At 29.8% G+C, this 13,940-nt stretch overlaps 1 protein-coding gene across 1 annotated transcript in view; it reads right to left on the minus strand.

The window, feature by feature from the left end:
* The window catches only part of LOC134688384 (tubby-related protein 4-like), a 67,035-nt gene that overhangs the window by 29,333 nt on the left and 23,762 nt on the right, over nt 1-13,940 (minus strand). The window lies entirely within an intron of this gene.

The following is a 13,940-nucleotide window of genomic DNA, read 5'->3' on the forward strand; positions in this document are numbered from 1 at the left end:
CATATTTTTGTTCACTTAAATATACACTACAATGTCCTAAAAATGTATATAAAGAATTTTGTCATAGACTTTGTCGCCTGTCATCGTAGTCGGACTGTTACGGCCAAATCATACAAACTATTATAGGTCCCGAAAGGACAAATGCAAAACAATAGAAACGAGAAAACGAACGGCCTGATTTGTATATAAAACAACAAACGCAAAAACAATATGAGAGATATCAAACTAAGACAATCACATAATTACAGGCGCCTCACATGAGACAGTAACATATAGAATATTGCAGACTCAAAAGTGTATGTTAGCGCTAAACAATCCCCTTACATGAAACCGTAGTGTAACGACATGAGACACACATTACAGATCTGAACTGAAAGCTAGTGTAAACCCAAAAACAACTAATATTTAGATAATGTTCTCTTAGTCTGAAGTATCAATCAGTACACATCCATTGGATTTAATGTCATAAACATTCTTGAGAAAGGCATAATGTAATACATTGCTAAAATCTAAGTAACTTTATATCGATAGTTTTTAATAAATGCATATCAATACATATGTATGTAGTTATGTTGGAATAAATAACAGAATAACTATGATACAGAAATTAACAAAGGACCATTAGCAGTTACCGACATGCCAGCTCCAGACCTCATTTAAACTGATTGAAAGACTATGTCTTTATCATATGAATTTCAAGCACTATCCATTTTGTTAGGGTTTAGTAGCATAACATCATAAAATATACGAGAAGAACATAATCCGTATCATGCAAACAACTGAATAAAATTTAGAATAAAATCTAGAAAATAATAAATATTGATGTTAATAAACGTTGTCAAGGAAACATGTTTTATACCAGACTAGTATTATTCTAGGAAAAATAAATTTAATAACAACTTTAATAACAACTGTTAAACTGTACAATTTGATACCTTCTCAGTAAAACTTTATTTGCTTGTATTTTTGAATTGTCAAGTTTATGATGAATGTTTCCTTATTGGTGTTTATATAATATCAGGTTTTGTATGATTCTGTTCAAAATCCGAATTAAATAATCAATGACGTAATACTGAATAAAAAATCAATAAAACCAAATCTTTTCTAAATTAGACAGCAATAGTAGTGTGTTCTTAGACTATCAAAAACTTATTTGCTGAATAGAATCGTCAAGAAAGGTTGAAAAGATGCTTTTAAATTATCCATCGTGACTGTTATTATTATTTTTAGAATGACCATAAAAAATGTATCAAGACAATATATATTGCTTTGACATTAACTGCATTTAAATATTAATACTGTACAAATTTGTTCTTGATAGGTCAATTCGTCAATCATTGTTCTACCCGTTGCTGCATGAAATATACTGTTAGATACATCCACCAATGTTTAGTATATAGGACGGTATGGGGTAATAATATCTGGTAACGTGCTTTGATCTTGCCTTTAGTATCTACTCGCATGGTTCGATGATTTATTGATTTTTGAGTTTGGTTAAACCAGATCTTTTACTAATAAACAGTGTAGAAGATGCCAAATATTAAAAATGTTTACAACGTATAACATGTATCAACAACCCTTCCGAATTAGGCGTGTTCATGAAAAACGATGATGAATGTATTAACGATAAACACAATTCAGACATATGTTTTTTATGAAAAAAATAATTCGTTTTAAATTTTATCAAAGAACAGGAACCAATAATAGGAAGCTAAAGAGATGAAAATACATTATAAATGGTTAAGATACCTTTATGGACATGTTATAGAATCTCAAAAAATATGAAAACAACACGTAATACATTTCATGCGTCCAGAGCGAAACATTGTTTATATGAGTGGCATTACAAGACCGTCTGTTGTATAAGTATATACAATACTTTATATTCTAAACAAGTCAATTTCCCTCTAGAATCCGTCTCCATTGACCATAGAAAAGTGATGTAATTATGAATGCGTCTGTCAGTTGTAGAATATTGGTCTGGCGTCTTGGACAAAGGCATTGATCTCATCATTTCGTGTTTTAAACATAGAATAAAATCATTCCGGAAATTGTTTCTCGGATTGACAATTAGACATATTCGTGCTACAAGGCAATCTTCATCAACTTATCTTAAGTAGCTCCCATCAATATTATTGTTGTATAAAACAAGTTTGCCCATCAGTAATTGTCTTTTAAATCAAATAACGTGAACTCAAACAACGCTTCATAAAAACCTCATTATTTTCCTTAGAGTTCCGTAACCGTAAGCGTTAGATTAAGCCACGAAGGTCTACTCCAATTCTTTATTTCAATAAGACTATTTGATTCCAATTAAAAAGGCTATCTTCTGAACGATTGTAAGATAGAGAAAGTATTTCATTATCATTTATTGCTAATTTTGTTTGTAAATCAATCTTTATAATCAATTTCATTTAAGTATATTGCTGACTTTATGCAAATTCTATAGGGACAAACTAACATATCGTGTTGGTTTTGTTTATTAAATCATCCTTAGTTAAGATGGGTTTTCCATGATGTTCTATTTAGTTCCTTAGAAGGTGTTAAATGCAGCACGGTCGTTATTTTACATTGGAATATTTAAATCCATGGAAAATTGAATTTCACAATCTTCACCATTTGCACTATTAAATCTAAGGATCAAGCAAAGTTACTGCTCGAATAATTCTTCTATTAAATTGAATGTTTTTCAAATCAATAAATAAAATGCCAAGAAAAAAATTATATCTTCGAAAACGAAACGTTAAACGGAAAGCTTATCTCAACATTTGAGTATTTCAATAATTGAGGCTGATCCTGTCATAAAAGCAATAAATCAAAATCGTCACACTGGGGAATATAGACAAATAATTTCATTCCGTACATTTCATTTAGACATATTGAAAGATTTTTATTAATGTCTTACGGACAGAGTCTTTCCAAATAATTCGATTTTTACAAAAGTAATTTGAAATTCGTCATGAGCAAAACAATAAAATGCTGATCGTTGACGTAGTTAGAAGCATGGACGTCAACGGGGAGTAACGATTACAACAGTAACGATTACATCGTAGACAGGATACATCGGAAGTGGATTTGAACCAGGAACCATTACGATCAACAGAAACCTTATTGAATGTTATATTAAATCCTTTCATCATTTGATAAAGTTTGTTATAAATTTCAAAATTTTAAGAAAAAACAAAATTTCCAAATATTATGAAACTTATAAGATTTGAGTTATAGTCATTAAGGATGTAGCTAAAATTTATTTTGTCTTTTGTCAGATTTTCACGGTCCTCTATTTTATCCATCTTTTAAAAAATTTAACCGCTAACCCATATTTCTCTGTTCATTATTATGTAACATGCAATGTAAAAGGTATCTTTTTTAAATCTCATATAATCCTTGTGATTTATTCAAAGTATTAGAAAAAAAAGTGCCAATGATAACTGTACAAAACATTTAAAGAAATTTCTTTCCCGCCAAATTTCCAATGGCTTATACCTCATTTTCCGATTTTTTAGTTCCATTATTTATAACTGTCTTTAAAAAAGCTTGTTATTTTTAAAGAGAGCTGTAAACTTCCTTAACTATGGATTTCTAAAAGCAGATAAGTTTGTTTTCCTGTGCGGTTTTTGTTCTAATTAAAATTAAGAAAGTTCTTATTTTGTAATTATAATGGTTGCTCCATTTTATGTTCAGTTCAATGTACGTAAAGACGAGTGCTAATCCATAAAGAGTGTACTTCTGCACATGTATCAAAAGTACGTATCACTCGAACATAGATACATGTATGTGACAGTAAATATGTATAATCAGAGATTATAAAGATTGCTGTTTGTTTAGTCTATGATACCAATTGTGTTTGCTGACGTTGAAAGGGAGACCCGGAACACATAATGCCCATCGTTCATTTAAGGGCTAAAAGAGATAAAGCTTTACAACGAAACATGAAAATATTCTCAGATAATTCCGAGGAATCAATTACAAAATAAAGATGAGCAAAGTATACATAAGATAGTTAAGGGTATGGACGGGGTTTACAAAAAAGATGATAATAGGCAAACACCCGATTGATGCTTTTTATTGAGATTTTTTTTTTCTAATACATTTTTTTCATTATCATTAGGGATATACATAGACAAGTGTCATTTCAGCTCTGCACTGCAGATGTCGTGTTGAGTTTTTGAGTCGCTTTTGTCCAGCCACGTCGATGATGTGACACATAAGGCAGTGACAGTTTCCTAAGCCTTACACATTAATATGATTAAAAGCACTCTTAATATTCCTAAGTAGTGAAGCGAGGCGTTAATACTTAAATCATTAGTATTTAAAGTCACGAAATCTATCTATGCTTTTTTTGTAATCGATTTTTTTAATTGAAACACGACATTTTATATCATCAGTTTGCCATAAATGTGGTGTTAACATGTAACATGATAAATGTCCGGCTGAATCTTTTTGACCTAATGGTTTTTTAATTTCAGTTTTTATCCGAAAATTCTAGATAATTACAAAATCCCGTGATCCAAAAATTTCTAATAAAGATTATTCGCACTTTGCAGTCCATCTTTTTACTGATCTGAATTGGTAGCTTTCTACTTCTGTCAAGCTGTTCATGGTTCATGTATAATGAATAAGATTCAAACAAAATCACATGAACAAGAATCTTATAGCAGTCAAAATAACAAAAACATTACACAAGTTTAATAATAAGATTCGAAAATGGCCCTACTTTACAATACATTCTATGTAATTTGTGTCGTTCGGATTTCTGTTTAATCAAAGTATGCCAAACAGATCACTTTATTTGTGTAACATTAGTATTGCTATCAAAAGCTTAAATAAGATCCAATATTTAATCATTAGAACTTTATATCGTTCTAGGATTGTCTTTTGTACATCTCAAACACACAATATTGAATAAAAATAACATATTACATGTGGGATTGGTATATTTTATTAAGATAGTCTGAGTTCAGCTGATGTAATTGTATATTGTTATCAATATATTACATTATTATAAACGTTAAGAAGAATGATCAAAGACAAACATTATTTCTAAATATGATTCCATTAAAAATTCAGTCACGGAAATCTCTGATTGTACATAATTTTTTTTATACATTTAAATTACAACAGAAATAAACATCATGGATTTGGATGAACCATTATCTTCATATAATAATGCTAGATGCAGAAGCAAAAAAAAACCTAATGTTGCTTTACTTATATTTCAATTAAATGCATAAAGATCTCATAAACTATTTTGTAATCTAGCATGAGGAAAATTGTGCTCTCTCCATTTGTGACTACTGCATGCATACGATGATTATATTTCTTGTACAAATCTAACAAGTTAGACAAAAGTATAAAGGGAACTAAAAAGACTGCCACAGAGGTTAGCAAAATTGATAGACCCTTAGTCTGAAGTCATTATAAGGTTTTCAGATAGGGACCAAAATATCATAAAACCTAAACATTCAATATATTATAAGAATTCAATATAGACCATCAAAGATGTTATACCAATTCTGTAAATGCACTAAAACATGATTTGTAATCTACAATCATGGTTCCTTCTCCATTAAACCCTTCACACAAACCTTTCAACGGGTTAAACTATATTTTTGTGTGCTAACAATAGAAATATGAGTGCAATGTCTAAAAACCTGAATAAGCTTAAATAAATCAGCCTTGAAAATAGGTCGGGTTATACGGAATGTAGGTTATTAGCGATTTACATATTGGATTAAAGATCGACAGTAGTAATCAATCACACATTACATTACAGCACTCCCTCTCTCACTTGGACGTTACAGAAATAACGTTTTCTTTCCTGTGTAATTAAGGCTGTATAAAGCAATGATTTATTTAACTGTTGTAACAGCTTCTCTGATTGACAATTCTCAGATTCGTCATAACAATGACAGATTCCAATCATGAATATTGTAACCGAACAAAAAATCACTGATTATTATCGATCTATCCTTTAATAACTGTATGAACCTTCAATAGAACCGTGAAATACAAACACCATGATGATCATCTAGAAATTAATAATTTAATGGATTAGCGATGAAGTCATGGGATAATGTTTTTCTATGTTACAAAAACGACTAATTGAATTACTATATTGAAGACCTGCCTTACAATATCGTAATTGAAGCTGTCTTTTACGACGAAGATGTCATTCAATTCTGATGTTACTATTGTTGTAGCAACTGTTATAATACAAGGGTCCAATACATGATTATCGTTTAATTGTGAATATGATGCTGGGTGAAGATTAATAGCCAATTACTTTACGGTTACAACTTTTGCTATTAAATATTCTTTAAATGCTTGTTAAATGCCAATATGAAAAGATTAGCAGTTTGATATTGTACCCTATATTAGATACAAATGTAAAAGCGAGTAAGCGGAGATATCGAATTAAAAAAAAGTATAGTGGAAGTGAATAACTTTTCGAGCGATTAGACATTACAAGTCATTACTGTGGACCTGTAGACTAGATAGGAAGTGTATTGGAAAAATGTGTTACGACAATATTCATCAGATTGAAATCAATTTACAGTTTTTGGTTAACATAATATATGTGTCTGACAGATTAAAAAAAGCGCTTAAATTTAGCAATGTTTAGTCATCCATTCCCAATTATGAAGTATTTCTCTTCCGAAGTACCCTATAATCTTTTGTAGCGTTTCTTACTTACATAAGTTTGTTGAATCTGTCAATTACATATCCGATAAGCGACATATAATACGTCATTTAATATGCATCAGCGTCTAACACTGTCTATTCAGCCAACTAATTTGAAATCAGAAATCAATGTAATGATGATAACTAACGTTAGTCAGAAAACTAATATAAATAATTATATACTTCCTTTGAAATAATAAGTGGAAATTATAGAAATACGGTCTTATAATTGTACTTGTCTTATATTAGACAAGATGTTAATATATGCCATGTATTGTTAGAATAAAATTCACCATTAATGACCTGTGGTACAAAATCATCGTTTTAACAGCAAAAAAGGAGCTGGCGTTAGGAGTTGAGTCTAAATAAAATGATATTGTTTCTAATGAGCTAACAGGTACGCCCGTCTTTTTGCGATGAGTTTGCAGTTTCTGTCAACCTGTTTCGTCAACAAAAATCAAGGTATACACTACTGCTTTGATAAAGAAAACACATGGAGCAAGCATTGCATGTTACTCTTCCGCAGTACTTGAGAAACCATGATGTTTTAGTGTTGCTCGTTATTTTATACTTTTTTGATTTTTTTGTTTTTTTGACTTGGTTGCCGTTTCATTGTATTTCGTTTTTTACAAGTGTATTGTTAATGTCTCTGCGATTTATGAATTTATATAAATTCTGGTGAACTACTAGTTTACAAAGGTATCAGTAACACACTTAGAATTTGAAAAGAAAAACAGTTAGTCATATATTTCCACAATGAATATACAGATGATAGTTGTGTACAATTACATCAGAAGGCATTTTTTTTTAAAAATACTTTCACAATATAAACTAGAGGCTCTAAAGAGCCTGTGTCGCTCACCTTGGTCTATGTGAATATTAAACAGAGGAGGCAGATGGATTCATGACAAAATGGTGTTTTGGTGATGTTGATGTGTTTGTACATCTTACTTTACTGAAAGTTCTTGCTGCTTGCAATTATCTCTTTCTTGGCCCAGTAGTTTCAGTGGAGAAGATTTTTGTAAAAGATTACTAAGATTTACGAAAAATGGTTAAAAATTAACTGTAAAGGGCAATAACTCCTAAAGGGTTCAACGGACCATTTCAGTCATGTTGACTTATTTGTTTATTTTACTTTGTAGAACATTAGTGCTGTTTACGGTTTAAATCTATCTACAATAATATTCAAGATATTTTTTTTCAGCGCATAGAAGTTGATAATCTTATTTCTAAATCTTAATTCGCGTTTCTTCGCAGTGAGTGTTCCCATTAATGATGTAGACAATTCTTTTTTTTAAAGTCTTGCCAAATGCAGCTAAGTCAATATTTTCCTAAGGTATAAAAACCTTAGTATTTCAAACGTTCAAAATTTTGTAAACAGTTAATTTATAATTATGACCAGCATGTCAATACAGAATTGCTGACTACTGGGCTGGTGATACGCTCAAATATCATAAAACGAGGAATATGAAATGACTTGCCAATCTATGTTAGCTAGTCCTGAAGAAACACAAGACACCAATGACGAGAATGGAATTACTGAAATGTACTATCCATGCCCTGTAATGACACTCTGATACAAAAAATAAATCTTTATTGCCTTTAGTATTGATTCTCCACTGATCATTCCACACTCATTACATTCATCTTGGCAATATATCCTGAAAGTTTCTTGATTCATTTCATGTTTTCTAAACATGACTAATTTTTATCTGTTTGACTCATTCCTTTTAAGTTGTTGCTTTCAAGACCTTATATAAACGTTATATTGCAATTATAAAACGTAAACAAGTTAGGTTCTTGATATAAAGACAGTTCAAATAGACTAATTGTAAAGGACAATACGGAAAATATTTTGAAAAATCAACAAAGCAATTGTAATTTTCAATGTACATAACATCCTTAACATTCTATCTTTTAAATGGAAATTGATGTTTGAAAGATTTCCTTTTGTCAATTCTTCATTTTGCGTGATTTCATTTTAAATCCGGTGTTATTCCTCACGGTGAAATAAAATAAAATGTTAGCATTAGTTTTGTTTGAAAATATTTTATTGAGCGTTGCCCTTTTCTCCGTCTAAAAAAGCTGAAGAATAATGCTACGAACTCTACACAAATTTTATAAAATGATTAATATCCATGAAAACTACGACACGTCAAAATTGTTCTTAAATGCATGTCTGTGTTTAAATATTTTATTTTCGCGAATTTGCGTGACTGTTTTGCTTAATTATCTAAAATTTGCTTGATTTGACTTCTATTGAATAAATTGCTCTCTCTCTATTCATTTGTAGTCAACATTAACTATCTAGATATATGTTCATTAGAATATTATAGATGTGACATATCGCTCTACATACTAACAAAATGGTTGCAGATACATTAAAAACAAACATCAATCTCTATTGATTACACTTATGTTGTACAGTGAATTAATTAAATCTCTTAAATTGGAGATAAGATTGATTTGCATAAAGGTTTCTTAATATGGACATTTCTTATATTGTTTTTGATAAGGCAGTACTAATGACAGCTACATTTTCACATTTGTGCCTATAACGGTCAATAAAATAAATATATTTAGTTTTAAAAATCCTGAGTGTTTCGATTAATTCAAATTGTATATACAGTGAATATCCAGATAAAGAACGTATACATTATATTTCATGTTAACAGAAAAGTGCAGAAATCTCGGCTGTTGGTATCATCGTGAACAAAACGTTCACCAGCATTGGTATCAACACACTGTTTGTACAAACTCATCAAAGTTTCCAGGCTTATATTTTTGTACACTAGACGCGACTTTGTTCTTATAAGACTAATTCAATTAATTGGGTTGAGTACCGAACAATGAGGAAGTAGAATGTGCAAAGTACAACTAAAGTTATATATCTGTGTGTAAAACATTACTGGTTTGAATAACTCGACAGTTCAAGTGAATACATATATATGAGAGCGTGGTATCATAGAGAAACAATGGCTAAAATAACATATAAGTATGACCTTAACAAACGAACAATATTTGTCACTGGCACACGACTTGTGCAATATCATTTTTATAAGATAGTTTGAATTTAAAATGAACACTTTTTCCATTTTTTTCTAATTGTGCACTGTTAATTCTGGAAATTTTTTCAGTAGGATAAAAGACACATGTATTGTTATGCTGGTCAATGAAATTAGAAAAAAGAACATTTTTGGGATCACCTTTATCACGAGAGATCAAAACTTAACATTTGACATCTTAGAATGTATGAAAACGTAGAAACGTTGGAAGAGACAAGCAATCTATGACCAACTTTTGTTGAATACGACTACATTCAATTCATTTTATTTTATTTGAATCAATTGATTCTAAAATTGTAGTAGACATTCATTATTTACAAATCAACATTATTCTTTTTTATTGTTCCTTATAGATTCTCACAAAATTGTCACAACTGCTTTTAAAATACCCAAAAAACTACAATATTGATTAACAAAATATTGTCAATCTACGTGGAATCTCTGAAGTGTGTCATGAATTTTCACGAAGACATCTTGAATATTATTTTACATTTCCGATTTTATAAAGTTGAAATTTTAAATATTTTTTCCAAGAATGTCACGAAAAACAAAATTCATACGATTATTTTAACTATATAAATATAAAAGCATCTGTTGATTATTTCATGGAAGTACTATTACTTCCATGATTATTCTGAAGCAATTTCGAACCACTAAAATATTTCTTCAAATAAATTGAACAATCATGGACTATTTAGTTATGATCCTTGTAATCAATGTAAATGATTTAAATAACCGAAACCAGTGTTTTTTAAATATCGTCGTCAAATATGCAGATTAATGAAGGCGTAAGTTTTTGTTTCTTCAGAAAAACATTGAAAATCATTATTATGATAAGTTGTATTTGGTATTTCAATTGTAGCTAAATGTAAGAATAGGAAGAATTGATGGCAAACACGATGCACATTTATCTAATATTTAAAACGACTATCGGATGGAAATGAAATTCTCCGGTAAACACGAATTCATTCAAAAAATTGTAATATTGTAATGTAACAACAATTAACTTTTATAAGTTATTCTCCCTGGATACATAATAACTAACATATCAGGGATACTTAGTGCAATGCTGACACTTATTAAATTGTTAACAGCAATAGAGTGCAATAACATTTATTAGTCACGTTAAAAAAGAAAAGGAAGAATTTTGTCCAATGAAATGCAAACCGATTAAAGTATTTCATTTATACGGCAAGATAAACTACTAATACCAAATAACTAAATCATCTACTGCGTGTGTTTCGCCACGAATCTATGCGTTCATTTTTATAACATTAAGCGGTTCTCGCTAGTTGCGACACTACTGTTCCCAGACTATAACAAACAAATATAACAAATGCAAAGAAAAACGGAGTTTCATACTCCATGACTTGACATCAAAGGTATAAAGATAACACTTATAAAATTTGTTTGTCTGAATACTTTCTGGAGTAACCTTAACTAAGAACACCGGTATACTACTGTTGCCTTTAAAAGATCGTTACAGGTATGACTATCCTAGAACAGATTTGATTTACATTCTACGACATATTTTATGATCGTCATAAGATGGTCATAAGATTTGTCCTAAGATATATGTCAAGTCGTATCTTACGATACTTTAAAAAACCAGACCCCAAGCTTATAATTTCAAACACTATATTTATCTACTATTTATCCATTTAAAAACGAAAATATCTGTAAAATTAACATTTATTTTTTTCTAAATATTACTTCACCAAACGATAACTTTTTCTACTCCGATAATGTATGTAATCAGTTCAAGGTTTTTTGTTGTTATATCCTATTTTATTTTAAATCTACATGTATCTAATCCTTTTTGTCTTCGAGAAAGCAAATTTTGAAAAAAAACACATCAACTAGATTTTGCCTTCTGTTATATTTTTAACCATTTATTTGTTCATACTTAATTCGAACACCCTCAATTAATATTTTTTCTGATATAATATGAATTTCAACCTTAGAATATCTAATAAAATATTTTGTAGTCTAGATTGTGTTCCATTTCAGCGTATCAGAACAGGACTCAACGTCGAGAGGACTAATTATAAATATATGGAGAAATATCCCAGATGTATAAAGACATTTGATTATAAGTAGTTTGTAAAAGAACATAACTGAGAGCAATTAGGTAATAAATAGTACGAGAGACAAAGAGTCTCCAAAGACGACATGGCAATGCGCTCATGCTTTGTCTGATAAACGACAAAGAAGATGACAATATATCATTCTTGTAAATTGGATCAATACATATTTGTTCCTTGTGGCTGCTTTGTTGGGAATAAAGGATAATAAAACAAATATATATTCCAACAAGGATTTGTCAGTAATAGAGTTTTCGTCTATTCTACTACAAATAAATGAGAGGTATTCTGATAATGTCGCCATAGTTTGATGGTCAACATATCTTGATGGGATCTTCTGGATATAAATAACGGTAAATCATCATGGGGGTCATTAAGTCGACAAAATGAGTTATCTGACTGGAATTGCACCGTATATCACATTTAACAGTAAATCTCCATATATTGACAAAAGGGAGGGAAAATTACTTACCAATTCATTATGGGTCTGGTGGATTTTTAACAACAAATCAACTGATTAGAGAGGTTCATAAAGGAAAGGAAAAAACGATAAAAAGATGGAAAAATTAGCGCAGTCAACAAAAAAACAGGTCTATAAAAATATTTTTAAAGGAAAAGAGCTCCTTGATCTCCATGATTTTAATAGTAAAGCTATAATCTCTCAACAAATAAAGCGTTTATCTCTAAAAAAAAAAATTTTCAGAGAATTTTTTCATTAGTTATTACGGGAAAAGCTGACACACTGACAACAAAATTAAAATTTGATGTTTAAAAGAAAGGATTATGACCAAGAAGGCCTTATTTTAAGTCCCAAATTTGTATTTGTATTTATGACCTGGAGTATGCATATTAAGTTAAGCTAGACGTACGCACTGTATATAGATTCTTGAAGTCAAAGCTTACTGCTTTAAAAGTCTTGTATTCCAATAAAGTTTAGTCGTATTTCATGATCAAATGCTTTTTTGTGTTCTGTGTTTTTCTGACACACATTGGTCTCACATTTTTATTACTAGTATTTGTTTTAATTTTTTAACATATTTTTAATATTATATTAGACCTGATGTGTAATAAAACTCATAAACACAGGGACCAATGCATTTGGCATTTGCGAATACACTAATTTGTAATTGGAAACACTAATTACAGAATAATTTTTTTTTTATATATTTTTATACACATTGAATTAAATATTATGCTAATTTTCCGAACGTCTTCTCTCTCACTAATGCAACTTCGAATTGGAATAAGAAAAAGAAATTTTTTTTGATGAATTCAGATATATTTTGAAGAAATGTCTATTAGTAGGATACCCATGCTAAAAAGATGTGGACAGTCCATGCATATTATAGATATTGTTTGTACAAAAACTATTCGGCTAAAAATCATCAAGAATTAATTTGCATCATAAGAAATAATAATGACATGATAAATCACCGTTTTATACATAAGCGAATGCCTGTACCAAGTCAGGAATTACAGCTTCTTTCCATTCGTTTGATATTTTTAGCTTTTGACTTTGCCATTTGATAAGAGGTTTTCAGTTTTGAATTTTCCCTAGAATTCTGTATTTTTTTATTTCACTTTTAATAGTTCTTTGATTTTAGTTTTATTAGATATGTTACATGTTCTCTCATCAGATACTGAATTTAAAAAATTTTATTAACTTTATTTCACAACGGAATTTGAGGACAAGTTTTGCATCATTGCCCCACAAAATTTGGGGTTAAGATCAAAGCACACAATGTTTATCATTTATGAATAGAAATATTTTTCATATTCTAAATTCTTCACTTTTTATTGATACAATTTGACGTGAAAAAAATAATCTAAATTGATAGTGGTAAGTTTAAGAAATACCATAACTATCACGTATTCAAATGAGTCGACAAATTAATCTAGAAACCATCATCTCAAGATTCTTTGATTGCATGATTCTTCATCAGAACTTTTGAAAAAAAAAATTTTACATGTTCTAAATGGTTGTTAGTTGAACCTGAAAAAAACTCAGAATTTTCGTTTTTTTTTACTATTATACCGGAACATGTACCAGATAGGTCAGTGCCTTGTATAAACCTATTTAGTTATACCAGTTTCCTATATGCAACAA

Source organism: Mytilus trossulus, chromosome 10, assembly GCF_036588685.1.
Source record: "Mytilus trossulus isolate FHL-02 chromosome 10, PNRI_Mtr1.1.1.hap1, whole genome shotgun sequence".
Lineage (NCBI taxonomy): Eukaryota > Metazoa > Mollusca > Bivalvia > Mytilida > Mytilidae > Mytilus > Mytilus trossulus.